A 19,077-nucleotide genomic window follows, 5' to 3' on the forward strand; every position below is an offset into this window, starting at 1 on the left:
AAATCTCTACAAAAACAAACTTTATTTACTTGCAGTAGAGCTTAGAATGGCTCAATCCTTTTTTTGCACACCTCTCTACCCTAAAATTACCGGGTGTCAAGAACGTGTCGAAAAAATATTTTAGCATATTTTTTGTTATTGTTTTTTTAATCTCTTTTTGTACCTGAAGTTGATCCGATGTGTGAACTGAATTTAAAATTATGAGACTGTTTCAATCTTTGGGGTGGTTTTTTCTTGTTTGCCACTTAACTCTGTACGGTAGATGTATTTTGAAATGGTTGTTTGCGTTGGCAGTTTTTTGGTGATATCGAAACTTTTTTTGGGATATAAGAAATGTATACTGTAAAAACGTGAGAGAATATGAGTTTGTGACCCCTTACATTTTTTTCCTGTGTGACTGCTTAAGTTTAATTAATATATTTTTACATATGTATGAACTTATGTACGAAATATCATTTGATATTTACCAGTCGCTTTTCGGTGAAGGAAAACATCGTGAGGAAACCGGACTAATCCCAATACGGGCCTAGTTTACCCTCTGGGTTGGAAGGTCAGATGGCAGTCGCTTTCGTAAAAACTAGTGAGCCGTGGCAAAAATGCCGGGACAACGCGAGGAAGATGATGAGATGAGATATGAGATATGTATATATATATTTTTTTTTAATACCACGTCGGTGGCAAACAGGTACATATATGGCCCGCCTGATGGTAAGCAGTCGGCGTAGCCTATAGACGCCTGCAACCCCATGGGTGTAGCACGAGCGTTGCCGACCCTAACTTATCTGTCAAACGTAAATTTTTGTGAGAAAAATAGAGTTATAAACATTATGAACAAATGAATGCATATTTTTTGTATTAATTTAGGAATACATTTATGATAATATGTATTTTTTAGTAACTCGCGCGACATATTTCTTAGAACCTATACCACTACCACCAGTTTGACACTGACATAAACGCCATCGAGAACGTAATTTACTTTCTATGCATCTCGCTCGTACTCGCATAATAGGGCAAGCGAGATGTATAGAAAGTAAATTACGTTCTCGAAAGCGTTTATGTCAGTTTTGACACTGTCAATGACTCATGGTACGGGCTCTGATCCTCATAATCAAACGAATAATCTGTCAATATTTTTGACAACTTTTCGCATTAATGAGTATTGTTAAATTGTAATGAATTGTAAAAAATACAACATAGGAATATAAAAAGATACCTATATAATATATTTACCAACCAAAAACAAGTTCTAATTTATGCCTCCAATCTATGAACGCATAACGTTATTACCAGCCCTCGCAAAAAAGTTATTAACATCAACATAACGAAACTAATTATCAGTACGCATCTTAGAAATGCCAAATTATCCCGGACTTCAAAAACGCACCCCTACATTTACTAATCTTCGAAATTAAAGGACCCATAATCAACAGAACCGTGTTCTCTAATTAATTTTGAGGGGAAAAATTGAATTTGGGGGGGAATTTTTCGTCAAAAACTTAAAATAAAAATGCAGATTGCGAGAAGTTTTCACCCTCTTTTGAAATCAGCGGAGCGTGCGTACTTGGGAAGTCCCCTAAAGATATTGGGGTATTGAGTTCGGTGAGGCGGGTGGATTTTTCGTTCGCGTGTGTTTGGTATATAAGTATTTAACAGGGTGTAAGTACATAAATGGAATACTGATTTAGTAGGCACGTACGCTGAAGTATCTTCCATATAAGTAGGTAAATGAATTACCTACCTACTTACTTTTGAAATAATTTTAAGTATAATGTTTAGATGTCATTGCGAGTATCACAAATAAGACCATTTATAAAGAAGTTGGGGTATTGATGATAAACTATTAAATTTAACAGTTAATTATTATCAGTATTTTAAGGCACAATAATTTCTGCTCAACAAAACCTCATTCTGGGTTCATTTTTATGCACTTCTGATAGATAACTACTGCACTATATAAGTTACTTACTAGTACGTATATGACTACATCTTATCGTATAGTTCGTTTTTTTTAGCATTTGAAAGAACTTGCAAGAAGGTAAGCGATCTTGACATGTCTTTTAAGTGAAAAACGCTTTATAAAAATCAAAAACTATTACCTATGAAAGCAGAAGATTATAAATGATCGTATTAGATATAATTGTTACATATTCATAATTATATTATTGTTCATAATTGTTACATATTTGCCGTAACTTATTTTTAAAATGTGTTTTTCAATTAAAAGACATATCAAGATTGGATACCTTATTTCTAATGCTAAAAAAAACGGACTATAAGTAGTGTAAAAAAATATACTACTTTGTTACACAAAAAAATCGCAATTTTAAACAACTGCCATAATCTAATAATATAAAAAAATATGCATAAAACTGTGTTCATGCAGTAATTTTGTTTTAAAACTTTTCCTCTTCTGAATTACTTAACTTTTATTACAAAACAAAATCTTAAATTACATATATCAAAAAAAAACTCTACTATCTCTTCTGAATTGTATCTTCAATAATAAATTATATTGTTTTGAAATAGCGCGTGGTTCGTCTTATCGAAAAATACCTACGTAATTATTTCTCCGAGTGAATTTAAATATAAGGCAAAGAAGGCCCCCTGTTTGATTTCCATAATTGCAATAGCGGGGCAAAGAAACGCTCTTTTCGGCGCGGGTGTCAAGTCAAATATTTTTTGCTGATCAAATTCGGTACTGGCAGCAATAGTGTTAAAAATATTTTTTATGAAATTTACGTTTTTTTTTATTCCATATGTACCTACATATTTGGAAACTTGACGTTGTTTAATTAAATTCTTGTGATAGAGTATAGTGTCACAAATATTTTTTTTCTAGTGTGCAAAAAGCTTGCATTAGGGCTCATTTAGACGGCGCGCGAACTCGCATGCGATTTTAGTTACATTGCGGACCATTGAGGTTACATCAATTCAGCCGACCGATCAAATGACGCAATGTAATGAAACTGGCATGCGAGTTCTCGCACCGTGCACCGTATGGGCCCTTACACTTTTTCTCTCCCGGCAGTTTTTCTATGCCTGAAATTATTAAAATGAGTACACAATTTATTGGATAATAACACTCATAAAATATATTTTGGTTAAGCATGTTAATATTATACTATAATGCAATACATATCTAGTTTTAGCAATCAATCGCAGTAATATTTTTTCGTGTAAGTATAGGTAGATATTTTAAGTTAATTTAGTAATGTATTATTTCTGTTTTTTATATTTTTATGTTTTTATTAAATATTTATTACCCCTAGATTTGATTTAATCTTATTATTATTGAATGGTTTTTATTATTGAATAAAAAAGGGTTTATTCATCTTAATAGTAAATACAAATTTAATTCAAGAACATTACTATGGTCACGAAACCGAACAAAAAAGTAGGTACTTATAGCTGGTCAAGCAGATCTTGTCAGTAGAAAAAGGCGGCAAATTTGAAAAATGTAGGCGCGAAGGGATATTGTCCCATAGAAAATTTGAATTTCGCGCCTTTTTTACTGACAAGATTGGCTTGACCAGCTATAAGTACCTACCTAATTTTTTGTTCGGTTTCGTGACCATGGCAATGTTCTTGAATTAAATTTGTAGTTAATATTAAGATAAATAAACCCTTTTTTATTCACAGCTATAATAGTTCACAATTTAAAAAAACCGTAGGTATTTAAAAAAGTTTTTTTTTCTGTCTCTACTACAAAAACCGAAAAGCCGAGATTGGCACGACTTCCCGTTGCTTTTCATTACTCCTGACGTCGGACGCAAATATTACTTGACGGTTCTCTATCTTAAGACTTTAAGAGTAGGTATTTTGTATTTGAAAATCAAATTGGGTACTTTGTAAAACGATTTTTATTGCAAAAGTATAAAAAATATGTACCTGCCTACTCTATATTATATTTTGAAATAGAGGCTAAGACACCAAACATATTACCATTTACTATTAAGCCATAAAATTTGAAAGCTTTACAAATGCAAAAGAAAATATAATTTCGATCTGGTATAATTTTGTTATTTTTATTTCACTTTTGTTATTTTGATTTATTGTACACTATACTGTCTAATAATCACGCATCTGATACTTCTGATAGTTACTAAAGGTTAACAGGTCTGACAGTTAAAAATATTCAAATATTTATTTTTTTATGTAAAATCGAATAACAACAAAAACAAAAATATTAATTTCTGCTAAAGATTTACAAAAAAATTCTTGTAATTTATATTCTTGCCTACGGATCCCCGCTATCACCTCAGCATGTTAAGGGCGCAAAAGTTTCTTTACAAAGAAAAGCCATTAAAAACAATCTCCCACAATAATTCTCCGGGTTCGAATCCCTGCCTGGCGCAGGCGGGCGATATTATTTGAAGATTAGCAGATCTGCCCACTTAGCTACCTCGTTATTGCCTTAGAAAAGGTGATACTTTGCTCCTATTAATTATTTGAAGTCAGAAAATTTGCCTGCTTTCTGTGTTGTTTTTTTTTGTATTTTAGTTTAGGTACGAGTATTTTGGTATTTAAGACGCCTTGTAGGTGAGTTAAATTTAGAACAATAATATTAATATAGTCTGTCAAGCTGGATATGTCAGTAGCAATGTAAAGCAAACTAAAGTATGGTACTTATCCCTAGGAAACGAAAAAAAAAGCAGCACTGTACCTACATCGAACAACGATGAAATGTAAACCAAACAGTTCCACGGATAAGATATAATATCTGGGTGACCGAGCTTCGCCCGGAAAACATATAAAAACTCGAAAATGCGCGTTTTCCCAGAGATAAGATCTAGCTAGATCGATTTTTCGCCCCCGAAAACCCCCATATTGCAAATTTCATCGAAATCGTTAGAGCCGTTTCCGAGATCCCCGAAATATATATACTTATAAATAAATAAATTAATATATAAATAAACAAGAATTGCTCGTTTAAAGGTATTAGATTATAAATGACACGCGATTTTCGAACAATTCAAATGTAGTGTTGCTAACCCGCGATTTTTCTGCCGCCTTTTTCAACTGACAAGATTTGCTTGACCAAGTATATACCTACTTATTTATACAGAAATGAATTGGTTTATTAGAAAACACAATTAGGGGGCCACTGGACGGACCCAGTCATAAGTTCAACTCTGAAAGAGGGAATAGTTAAGGGCAAGTTCGAAAAGTTATTGAGTAGACGGAATACGAACTCACTGTTCCCCTTAAGATATAAAACGTAATACTACATAACCAGCTTAATCATATTAAAATGCTCCAAAAAACGCCATTTTGCACATGGGTTAAAGTGATGGGGGTGGTACCCCTCATTGTCTCCCCTGCTCAATATGGTGGATGAGAAAATCAATTTAACTATGGCAACACAGTTCGTTGGACGTAATTTATGTTTAGAATAAGTAAAAAAGCTTCCATAACTACCACTTTTAATAGTTTTAATTGCGTACTTCATGGTAATGTTTGGTGTATTAAAAAAGTAAAAAAAAAATCTGTACAAAATAATGAAAATATTGAAGAGAAGTACTTTTTTTATAAACTTAAAATTGCGTTGTCAATTTTGTTGCAATGTCTAAACGTCGCTAGGCATATTGTCAAACGATGAGGTTTGAACGATACGGCGTGCCACTATAAAAAAATACTATAATACACTTTTTTATAGCCAAATCATTAAATGGCGGCGTTACATTTTTACGGGTGTCCAAAAAATATAAGTATTTAAACGCTCCATGAGTTAAGTTTGGATAAACAAATACATTCAAAAAAATTCAATAAAGATAAGTAATCCCTGAAAACATAACTCAAAATACCACACGCCGAACTAGGTAATTTAACACGTTATTTTTTAATTTAGTTTTTTTTATTCACCGTTCGAGCGGGTGCGATAAAGGTTTTATATCTGTCGTAGTCAGATCGTATAATCCGCCGTATTACATTACGGCTAGCCGTTTTACAAAACAGGGGCGTTTTGAAATGCGGCGGTTCGACGATTAGCCGGATTTTCATTGCGATACGTTCTTCAATAAGGCGGCCTACGTATAGCCGCATCGTATCTACTATTTAGATTGTAGAGTGACCAGTTCTTTCGGTCGTCTACGTAACCGGAGTTTGACAATGTTTGCAATTTAATTTATTTTTACCATGGTCCCACCGCAGTGACATGTGTTTCTTTTCCAAAACATTTCCTTCACAACTTAAATAGACGGCTCCTATTTCTGGGCGGTTTGCCCTTCGGGCATCTGAAGCTACCTAACGAACCTAACCTACTTACCCACCTACGCTTTTTTCCCCAAAGTGTAATGTTTTCACAGACGTCTCACTAAATCAATAGGTAGGTAGGTTAGGTTCGTTAGGTAGCTTCAGATGCCCGAAGGGCAAACCGCTCAGAAATAGGAGCCCCGCGAAGCGGGGCTCCGTCTAGTTTCGAAGGAAATATTTTTTGCAAAGAAACAGTCCGACGAGCTCCAGATTTGATGGACACCCCAGAGTTTGTTGTTGTTATGTCAGGCAGCGCCACGAGTGTTAAAAATGGGAACTAAAAACTGTCGAAGCGGCGGCTAATGACTCGCTGTATTACATTACGGCTAGCCGTGTTGAAGAACGTATGGCGCCGAATACATTCCGGCGGATTTTCATTCAGCCGCATTCAATCCGGCTAATCGTCGAACCGCCGCATTACAAAACGCCCCTGTTTTGTAAAACGGCTAGCCGTAATGTAATACGGCGGATTATACAATCCGACTGCGACATATCCATCCCTTTTAAATCTTATTTCTCATTAGCGAGCTTTCATTTTCAGCTTTGTTTTTTTAACGACTGCTCTATGGAACTCTAGAACTTTTAAAAATGGAATGCGATGAAGGATTTCAATAAAAATATTGATTATTTTTAACGGAGTTATGGCGTTAATTATTAGAGTTGATTCTGTACAAAATGTTAACGAAATCAGAGTCAAACATTTGTATGAGTATCAAAAAATAATGACTACCTATATCGATAGAAATTTAAATGCTGTTGAACTTTCATGGGCCTATAAATCCCGGTCTTTTGATAGGCTTCCGTGGGGATATAGATCCAACACGTAGAGGCCCTTTGGAGAGCTTTGATGTTGTTATAAAATATGTACAAACATTGGCAGAAGCATTTAAATTGCAAATCCACAATAAAATTACAAGAATATAACTTTTTTTTAAATAAGCTAAGTCTCAATAACACTACTTCCCACTAAGTAAATATTTATTTAGGTTTATATAAAACTTATTATATAAAGCTTTATCGACGTAGCGTGTCAAATGTGGCAAAGCACGTCTAAGATATTTTTTCATGGATGAGAAAGTGCGAATAAAAAAAATTAACAGCATCATACAAGAAGTCATACGTGGAGGCTAGTAGGTACTTTATAATAAATCTTATTTATAAAATAAGATAAATTTTATTTCATCGAATAATATCCTAAAATTAAGATACTTAGTCATCATACGCATAAATCACCTACTTGCATAATGAAAACATAGGTACTTACAAACAGGTTAGAATAGGCTACATGACTAATTTTCATTTATGGTATCAATCGATCGGGTTTGTTTTTAGGATCAAATGTCTATATGGGACCCATTGCATTAAAGTAACACAAAAGTCCGAAATTGTAGTCAAAGGCCGACAGTCGCACTTCACTCGCGAAACGCCCTATACAAAACGACAAGGAAACGTGACGTCAAGGTCTCTGGGAACCCATCTTGTAGTATGGACAAAACAAGAAAATTGCGTTTTTGTCGGTGAAATATTGCGTTTATGTATATAGTTGCTATACAATATTTTTTGGATGAAATGTAAGGTATCGAAGGGTACCCTTACTTTTATCGTTTTTGGAAGTTAAAAAAAAACTTAAATTTTGAAACTTTCAGGTCCTGTATTTTTGTAATTTTTCAATATTTTATTTTAATATCCACATTATTGTGATAAATTGCTCGTTAGCTGTCTATTTTACTAGATTTTGTTATAAAATTCAACATGTGTCATCATCCCTATAGTCAACATAAATACTATTTATGACTATTTATTAAATATTATAGTCAACTCACAGATCTTGTATTTTTTATTTTTTAATAGCGACCCGCCCCGGCTTCGCGCGGGTTAACAAATTATACATAAACATTCCTCTTGAATCACTCTATCTATTAAAAAAACTGCATCAAAGTCCGTTGCGTAGTTTTAAAGATCTAAGCATAGATACAGACACACAGCCAGCGGGAAGCGACTTTGTTTTATACTATGTAGCGATGATGATAACGGCAGTACTTACGTTAAAATTTAAAAACATTGTGGAACCGAAATATGTAATATGGTAGTATTTACTGTAGTAATAGTAGTGGCAGTAGTTAGTATATATTTTACGGTAGTAAAAGTAATAATTTGATATTTAATTTCGATCAAAACCGGAGGAACAATTTTCTCCACGAGTACACGCCACCCTCATTTTGAAAATCATTCGCACCCCCGCCGCTACTGTATTAAATTATTTACATTAGGGGTTACGTATATAGATAACTAATGCAATATAATATGTATGTACTGTAAGATATAGTCAGTAAAACTCCAACAAATACAGAACAAACTTATATAAATTAAACATTTAAATCAATCAATTGTACGTTCGCTCTCCACAATCTTCCGCCGATCTTCCATTGTTTTTTCTATTCCTCAACATTTTTTCCATTTTACTTTTTTAATTTTCAAGTTTCCCGCCAATGGGCAACGACCCGCCATTTTTCGAACGTATACGTATACGTAGTTGGTGATATAAAATGTGTTCTCAATTGTCAAGTCGTTTGGACATTATTAATAAATGAGTGTTTTGTATTTTAAATAAATTGCATATGTATGGAACTAAAATGAACATAAACGTGATAACAATTTTGGAACCTTACAGTACCTACATTACTGCTACATTTATTATATAGTTAAATACTTTCAGTGGCGGTGCGTCAAAGTACCCGTACCATGAGTCGCTGATAGTGTCAAAACTGACATATACGCTAACGTCTACTCTACGTAATTCACTTTCTATAAGAACCTACATCTCGCTCGCACTAATATGCGAGTACGAGCGGGATGCATAGAAAGTAAGTTACGTTCTCGATAGCGTTTATGTCAGTGCCAAACTGGTGGTAGCCACACAGCTAGGCAACCTGAAGTTAATTCAATTTGATTTTTCATTCATGTAGGACGATGTACTTTTGTTTTTAAAATAGGAACCAACGAATCTAGTTGTAAAGTGCATTGGGGTAATTTCTAACGCGGGATAATTTTGAAAATTGCAAGCACATACTAAATAAACCAGGTCTTTCTATCTACTGTAACGGGCTGAAGAAAGTAGGACAATAATTATTCAGTTACTTTCATAACAATAGGGTATTTGACTACTACTCAAATTAGTTTCTTTTTTAGAACTGTCAAAATGATATTGCTACTATGGAATTCATGAAACACTAGCATGTGACGTCACAATCAAAATACCTACTCTTTATAGTTTTATACGGGTTTTAAAATTTAGTAATTGTGTCTAAAAATCACTGCAGTCTACGTTTCTCTATTAATCTTCTGGTGCTTTATTTCATATATGGTGTAAAACAATTAATTTTAAATACAGTCAAATACTCTATTACGTCACGTACGTAGTACAGACCCTACTAGATTTACTAGAATTGCCTACATGATTTGAAACTAGGGGCCCGATTCGGATTTTGTAAATCTATTAGATATCTTTTAGACATCGCCAAGATACGATAACGATATGTTTAAGATCTAACCTTGACATTTGCGCGATTCTGGAGATACTCTTGAACGATTTCCACAAGATATGGCTTAGAGATCCAATTCACATCTAATAGATATCTAACTCTATCTAACGTAAAAGTGACATTGGTTGCTCGAATTGCGCTGCAAAAGAGAACTAGTTGAAATCTAAACTATAACGTATCTAGAATGGATCTAGTACGTGTCGTCTCTTGTGAATATCTTGAAGTTCGAATACGGCAGTTGGAAGTAACTTAGCCATTATCATAGTGACTCTAAAAGCAACTTGCATTTTATAAAGTCTATCTAGAATCTAGATGTTGTTTAATGACTGATAAAAAGGACTCGATTATACTAAGTGCAGTGATGCTTTGGTTTTCCTCAGCCAGAGACTAGTAAACATTCAAGATGGACAATCTCCATACAACACCACGTTCGTCGTGTGATTTTTAGTATTGTCCCATTTTAGCTGTATGTAGGTATAGGTATGTATTAAATTTGTCACCTAATACTGCTTGTTATGACTTCTAATTGTAAAACTCCATCTTTTCTGGCCGCTGTCATATGCACAATTAAAGCATAATAATACAGTTTAGGCATAATCTTATTTAGTAGCGCCATCTGGTTTTAATTTTTTTAAAGGCTCAAAATACTTTACATATGCTTTAAATCTACTTCTGTGACTATAGTTCGTTTTTTTAGCATTAGAAATAAGGTAAACAATCTTGATGTATGTTTTAATTGAAAAACACATTTTAAAAATAAGTTACGGCAAATATGTAACAATTATGAATCTAATACGATCATTTATATTCTTCTGCTTTCATAAGTAATAGTTACTGATTTTTAAAAAGCGTTTTTCAATTAAAAAACATGTCAAGATCGCTTACCTTCTTTCAAGTTCTTGCTAATGCTAAAAAAACGAACTATAGAGTCTGTGTGGAAAGAGAAGAGTCGTGGAATGTATGGGGCCCAATACATTCCACGACTCTTCTCTTTCCGTACAGACTCTAACTGCGGTTAGTTATGTCCAATTTGACGTCATAAATTAAACAGTAGAGTGGCAGTTTTCATACGCAAATAACTAAAGTGTAAAAATAATATCAAATGTAATCTAATTCTACAACATTAACGATTCTTGGCGTTGTATGGTTGTTAGTCTTCTTTATTTACTAGAATTTGCCTCTGCTTTATGTACTTGTGATATCATAAATGTTGCCATGGAAACCTATTATGGAACATTTATCGACACAACGTTTACGCCCACTATAAAGAAATATAAAAGGCTTTTAAAAAACATTGTAATGTAAAAGCTTTCAAACATTGTAGTACAATCGAAATATGTAGCCTATTTACGACCGATTCTAGCAAAATTCAAATTGCACAGACTATAAACAGATAAACTATAGATAACCACCATCTGCCGCCATTTTGTAATAAAACAAAACTAAAATCTCATTCAAATACCGAACAATGATTTCAACGTCCGAATGCTGACCCCTTTTCGCTCGCGTTCCCACTAAAAAAAGTAATTTTAATCCCATATGCATACTGGCACCTTCTTTTATTAAGACAATAGACAAAGCAGGTTTTTTTTAAATTGTTACGTTGCGAAATTTAGTTCCGGTTGGCATCTGGTCCATTGTTGGAGTTCGGTTGACACAATTAAGGGGAGCGGTAACGGGTTAAAACAAAAAATAGATTGTTATGGACCGAACAGGTTTGACGTTGGAAGGGTTAAGTGAGATGTAAGTTTGAGTGTTACTTTTAAAACTTAGGGTTGTCACGACCATAATCTTAAAATGAACATTTAAAAGACATGTAGTTACATGTACCTAGATATTGTATGCATCCTACATTTTTGATAACATTTTTAAAATTATGTTCGTTTTGATAGTAAATACCTCAAGCGAATAAAAAATAACTGTTTATAAATTAGGTACATTGCTTTACAAATCAATGACATGTGTATTACCATTTTATCAACCATATACATAATATGTATACTTATTAATTTATTGTTTAGCAGTACCTAAAAACTAAGGTACCGTACGTACCTACCTATACCTTACTGTCAGGGCCGGATTAAGCATGCCGGGGCCCCTAGGCAGTGCAATGCTCGGGGCCCCCTTCGGCCCTTACAGTCAATTGTGCATACATAATGTTCAGTTTTTCAGTACAGGGAAGTAAGTTTGTGGTTTCAAGCTGTCTGTTGAGCCGATCCGAATATGCCGATCGATGTCTTTTTCGCTCTTATTGCGTGGACATGAAGCTTTTTTTCTATCAGTTTTGGCCGATTCCTTTTTGCGTCAAGTGTTGGGACAGCCCTTTTTTTCTAAATAGGTAGTTAAATATTGTGCGAGGCTGAACAGCGATTGTCCGACCATAAGACCATACGCCAAGCCATGCATGATTAAAATTAACGTACTTAATAAGAAAGATATTCCATAGGTTTAAATGACTATTCATTCACTAGTCAAGCTAGCATGTAGGTACAGGGTCAATCAGAAAAGCACCAAAAAGACGCGAGCGCAGCGAGCACGAAATTTTTTGTGAAAAAATTGTGAAAGCGTGTTAAAAAGGCCGGGCCGGGCCTAAAAATCCGAAGTTCGCCAGTGAGCCGAGCTTTCATGCGAGGTCAAAGTCGTGCTTCAGGATAAGCTCAGCTAGAGCACAGGCGCCAACCAATGTCCATTGTATTAAAAAGCGAGACTGCAGGCCGAGCTTGGCGCAGCGAGGCCAAAGGCTAAGCTGAAGAAGAGGAGATTTGGAGGTAAAAAGTAAGGCTGAAGGTCGAGCTCAGCATTCTCCACATTACTTAACAAGCCCGAAGCGTACTTATAACCAAGGTGAGCTTTTATGCGAGGCAAAAGGCCAAGCTTCTGAAATCAATATTTATATTTGTTAAAAAGCGACGCCGAAGGTCGAACTGTAAGAAAGTAGCGCTCTGACACGAACCAATCGTCGAATATTACTAGACAATAATATGTGTTAAGCAAGAGTTACTCGGAGGGCCGAAGCTCCATTGATGAGGTATTAGGCCCTCGGGAGCCTGAAAATCGAGCTCGATATTACAGACTTTAAATCTATAAAATAACATAATTTACATAATCATCTAATGATTGTGTATCTGAGAAACTGATATTGGACATTAGGTATAAATATTTAGGTACCATAAAAACAATATTTATGCATTTTGGCCATATGAAACAAATATTGTTTTTGGCGCGCGCGGGGCCGCCGGGGCCCCCTAGCCGAGGCGGGGCCCCCTGTCCGAGGCGGGGCCCATAGGCAGTTGCCTACTCTGACTTAGGGTTAATCCGGCCCTGCTTACTGTAAAAGATATTGTAGGAATCTGATTATTAAGTATAGGTATGTTTCTTACGTTTAATTACATATTTACCCCAAAGTTACGAGAAAAAGCTCAAACCTTTTTACTTATTATCATACCTACTATATACCTACAAATACATAGACATAGACATAGACATAGAAAATTTTTATTTAACACCACATTGAAAAATGTTTACAGGCAATGCTACAAAATATTACAAGCCTTAGAATTAAACTTATTAAAATACTTGCTTAAATGATATGAAAAGCCAGCCAGATTCTAAAATTTTAATTGTACAATTTTCCAAATTACCTATTAGTTCTGAACAAACCTAAATAAAGACAACGTACGTATACAAAACATCTATGCCGTATCTATAAATAAAATTCGAGGCAGCACGTACAAAAAAATACAATAAAATATCTTGACAACCCTATTTCATCCCGCATTTTAATTACAGCTCCTTCCCGTCGCTCCAAGACATTGTCCCTTCCATAATTTATTCACACATTTCATTAGAAAACTCCTTACGAAACCAAAAAGTCATAAAACTTCTGCCAACCCTAACACTTACCCCCTTTTGAAACTAAACCGCCCGCGAACCCATGCAAATGATTCTAAATTAAAAAGAAAAAAATTAGAAAGATAGACAATACAGGTTTCTTTTTGAAATTGTTTGTCACTGCGTTCTCACAGTTCGAAATTTGAATTTCGCGTTTTGTTTTTGCATTGTGTTGAATATGATTCGAAATTTATGCACGTTTCTGTTATTATTTTAGGAAAGGGTTAGTTTAAGATCTGATTAAAATAGTAGAGGGATATTGAGATAAAATTTTAATAAGGTTTTTGTGTGGATGTAAAAATATGAATGTGTGATGAAGGTTGGTATTTTTCGGGGAGTAAACAGTTACTTTGTAGATATGTTATTTACAAATTTACTGTTAGCATAATATTTAATTTAACAGAAGTAGGTGAAAAAACTTAACATTTTATTATATTTTGGCCAGGGACTGCCACCTTCCAAACATAGACATAATCATACTCTCTTTGTCTTACCCAAAAGAAAGGGATGTGTTTAGTTTTTTTTGTTGTTATTTTCTGACCTCACCTTTTTAACGTTCGCGTACTCGAAAAGTGGCCTATGCTCAGCAGTGGGCGATAAAAGGCTGATATGATGATGATGATATGATTATTTACTGACAAATTGTGTTTGCCAGACTATAATTATTAAGTTTTACCTTCCCTAATATATTTGTACAAAGCGAAATGCATGTTGTAAGTATTATTAAGAGATAGAAGAAGTACTAAGTACTTTACTTTGATGGACCAACCAGTAGCTCAATAAAAAAAGACAAGACACTCATTCTATCTCACTCTATCTTTAAATAATTCATTATCATCAATATCAACGTGTAACCCAATTAGCACAGCGTAAATAAAACAGCTACATCACTGCCACCGGCGGCGGCAATCAAATTGTCAATTTGCGCGATTTATTGCATTAGCTGCGTAATCTGCGGGTAATAGCGCGATCAGTATGTGTCAGGCGGTATATTATTTTTGTGCTTTCAGGGTCCCGTTTATTTTAATTTTATTGCATACATTAATTACCTATAATCTAAATAAATCACTTTATAAATAATCGCTTCATAATCTCCTCATAATCGCTTTATAAATAGGTACTATAAAAAAGTAAAATGATCTAGTGCAGAAACGTACCATTTTCTGCATACTTTTTAGAACAACAACAAATCACTTTCAGAGCATGAGAAATGAAAAGTATTTACAGAATAACTCTTTTGATTTAGAGAATCGTTCAATTCAAATCAATTTTAAATTTTATAATTTTTCACAAAAAAATAATCAAAATTGACGTTATAAAAATGGATGCATGGCAATTACAAATACCTATTTTATGCACGTAATAAAACTTACCTACAAAGAATACCTTGTAAATACATTTAATACCTACTTACTTAGGTAATTAGCATGCACTTAGCATGTAAAGACAAGCCCTATAGGTTCTGCGAAACCCATATCGGTTTACTAATACGCATCGACCGGGAATAGAACCCGGGACTTTACGCTGACATTTCATACATATTCGCGATACCATCTTCCATAATAATTAGATCGATTACGGACAAACGTTAGAACTATTTTTACCTTACAAAGTTTTTATTACCCTAAAAACGCCTTATCTCTAAATGCAATTCAGTATAAAACTAGACTTTGTGTCCTTTTGAATTAAGCCCCTTTTTAAAATGATAAAAAAAAACAGTTAGGAGCTTATACAAGATAACCTCTTTGCTATTAGGCAGATGTGAGTGAATGTAGTGGGTGATTATTATCAATTTACGATGTAAGACCCCGATAATATATCTATTAGAAATACGTTAGGTGTTTAGCCATAGGTGGTTAACCTTTAAGGACCTAACGCATAATAGTAGTTTTCCGTACCCAAAAGGTAAAAACGGGATCCTATTACTAAGACTCCACTGTTAGTCTGTCCGTCTGTCTGTCTATCGGTCCGTCCGTCTGTTTGTCACTAGGCTGTAAACAGTATCTCATGAACCGTGATAGCTTAGACAGTTGAAATTTTCACTGTTGATGTATATCTGTTGCCCCTATAACTACAAATACTAAAAAGTACGGAACCCTCGGTGGGCGTGTCCGACTCCCACTTCGGTTTTAATTGAATACTTATACCTACTCGTTTTAATCAAAGGCTAAAAGTGTCACACGGAAACTAGGCTATATTGACAAAGGCAGACAACCAAAACCTAAAAAAATTAAAGTGAGCTCGATGAGAAAACGCGTTTTTTGAAGTGAAAACTTTTTTAGCGGCGCTGGGCACTTTAAAAAAAATGATAAACTCGAGACAGTGTAAGGCGATCACGTGACCGTAAGGGGCGTAAGGTTTAGATGGCCACTCATAATTTAAATGCCATTTAAATCAATAAAGAAAAACTCAATGTTACCTATTTGACATTTATGTTGCGGACTCCTTTTCAAGACTCTTTACCTATGTTCAAATAATTTGACGTTGTCATGGCAGTATGTAAATAAACATGTCAAAGAAAAAGTGTGATCTTATTTGAGAATGATAATAATATATAATAAATAAATAAAATACCTCCGCTAAACGTATGTATCGTGTTACCGGGCGTCGGTAACATAGTGAGGTGAGTTTTCACTTCTATCGGCACACCCGGAGTGCAACCGTTGCTGCTTGTTGTTTCAGTTGTAAGTATGTCGTTACCCTACATGCCATATAGCAGTACGCTTGACGTACGCGTTTGCGTTAAGTGTTTTTTTTTATACCACAGGTGGCAAACAAGCATACGGGCCGCCTGATGGTAAGCAGTCACCGTAGCCTATGGACGCCTGCAACTCCAGAGGTGTTACATGCGCGTTGCCGACCTTTTTTTAAAAACCTGTACACTCCTTTTTTGAAGAACCCCATACCGTAGACCCTCGGGAAAACCTCGGAAGGGAGCTCATTCCACAGCCGGAGCGTCCGCGGGAGGAAATTCCTCTTAAACCGCACAGTACGCGACCATTTAGGTTCTAGGGTGTGTGGATGAACACCCTGCCGATGGCGAGCGGTGCGGTGATAGAAAGCTGCCGTTGGCATCATGTCAAACAATTCTTCAGAGCACAGCCCATTGTACAAGCGGTAGAACACACATAAGGAGGCAAGGTCTCTCCTCAGACTTAAAGGTTCAATACCGCTTGTGAGTTTGGGATCATCGAGGATTCGTACAGCGCGCCTTTGGAATGAGTCGAAGGGTCCAAGCTGGCATCCAGGTGCTCCTGCCCAAAGGTGACAGCAGTACTCCATATGGGGTCTGACTTGCGATTTATAAAGCAGCAGTGTGTAATTTTGTATGGGATTTTGAGTTTAGCGTAGTTCGTTTTTGTAGTTCGCGAATGAAAGATTCAATTGAAGTACTTCACTTGATGTCACTCGTTCATTCACTAGTTCAGTTCGAATTCATTTAGTTCTTTACTTCAGCAGTTCAGTTTAAAAACCTTTTCATTTACTTGCTCATTTGCTTAGAGAGTGACAAGGACGCCATGTTAAACCTTCGATTCATAAATTATTTATTTGAGTTATTCATAATGAATGAAATTATCTATCAAATTCTTTACTCAACTCAATATATCCGCAAATGAGAGAAATGAAACCAGTACTGTTGATATAGATGGATCTGTTGAGCTACTGAACTGAACTAGTGAACTAAAGGAGTGAAGTACTTCACAACATACGAAAGATGCATATCAATCGTTAGATGTAATTTTTTTTGAAAAGCTGTGTCCCGCCGAGTTTGTTGCCGGTCCCATATTGGGATACCCTCCTCCAATCGAGGGGGGATTTAAATCTTTTCGGGGCAGAGGTGTAGGGTTGGAGCCGGTCTACCTACGCATTGTAATTATGCCTACTTGAATAAACTATCTTTTATCTTTATCTTTATCTTTTCTTTTTAGTGACACATTTTGCGCATGACTATTCCAAAACGTCCCGTTTGGCGCGCTGTATAAAATCCCGTATGACATAAATGCATTGCAAATAGTACATACCTACTCACTCGTTATTCACTCATAAAACGAATAAAAAGTTCATTGACCTACGTTAGAAATAAAACAATTAGGTATATAGTACGTTAAACAGTTGCAGTACTTAGAATAGTGATTACGTCCTATCATAAAGAGTTCGTTGACCCGGGGGCAGCTGTCAAACGCACGCGGTGCGACGCCATTAGAAAACCACGCCGATCAAAATGGCGGACACGCGACCCGAGGCACGAGGGGTGGGCGCTGTGTCCACTGTGTCACGAATATATTAGTAGGTACTCTGTGAAGCTGTGTGTTTCTCAACTCTTCTACCGATAGGTACCTACCTACGAGTATATAAAATAAGTTAAACTGTTGAAGACTTAAAATAGTGATTACGTCCTATCATAAAGAGTTCGTTGACCCGCAGCTAACAAACGCTCGCATTAGAAAACCACGCCGATCAAAATGGCGGACACGTTTCGTTCACTGTAGAAATAAGTTTTTGGCAAAAATTTAATTTTTGGTACAAGCTTTTATCGCTGACTGTACTTTTCTTACGACAGACAACTAATACTCATCGAGACAATTATAAAAACCCCTAACACAATTAGGTTGCGTTGTTTCATCACAGAGTTCCTATGACTACATCCTGTCTCCATCATCAGATCAGCTCGATGGTACCATAATATTGCATTGTCATCCGATTTATACATGCATGCAAAATTTCAGCTCAACGGAAACCAGGAAGTGGATCAAATTAAACTTGCAAGATTTGATTACAGACCGACCAACAGACAACGGTCAGGTGAAAGTAAATAAAAGCTTGTAAAATACACGTGAGGTCTCATTATACCCCCCCACCCCTCCCCCAACGTGATCTGTCGTGATTTTTTTCGTCACAATCCTCTATCGAACCTCGCGTGATTTGTGCACAACCCCTTATTCATGTACCTATTCGTATAGGCATTAATTTCTTAACGATATGATTTTTCGGCCTTCGCAGTGTATGTAGGTACATAACCGAAACTCAGGTCATTAGTAATTAATTGTTGTGTTTGTGTACGTCTTAATTTAATTTAATCATAATTATTATAATTTATTATGTAATTAGTTTTAAATATTTTAGATATTTTAATCACATATGGAATATTTCTGGAATAAATTTATTTCATTCATTCATTCATTCATTCATTCATTTCATAATAGTATGACTTTGGGCCCGATTCTGATTTTGAAATAGACATAAACGTCTCGTTATGTGTTTTTAGATCTCAAAACGATTTTGAAACGATCGTAAAACGATAAGTTAACGTAAAAGTGACATTGGTTGCCCGAATTGAGCTGCAAAAGATATCTAGTTGAAATCTAAACTAGTTGGTATCTAGTATGTA

General features: G+C 35.3%; 1 long non-coding RNA gene across 1 annotated transcript; it reads left to right on the plus strand.

Moving 5' to 3' along the window:
- The first annotated feature begins 638 nt into the window (after positions 1-638).
- Positions 639-16,880, plus strand: LOC134652049 (uncharacterized). Its single transcript, XR_010097151.1, has 2 exons — positions 639-674; positions 16,456-16,880. It is a non-coding gene; the product is annotated as an uncharacterized LOC134652049 (long non-coding RNA).
- The last annotated feature ends 2,197 nt before the right edge of the window (positions 16,881-19,077 follow it).

This window comes from Cydia amplana, chromosome 11 (assembly GCF_948474715.1).
Source record: "Cydia amplana chromosome 11, ilCydAmpl1.1, whole genome shotgun sequence".
Classification (NCBI taxonomy): domain Eukaryota; kingdom Metazoa; phylum Arthropoda; class Insecta; order Lepidoptera; family Tortricidae; genus Cydia; species Cydia amplana.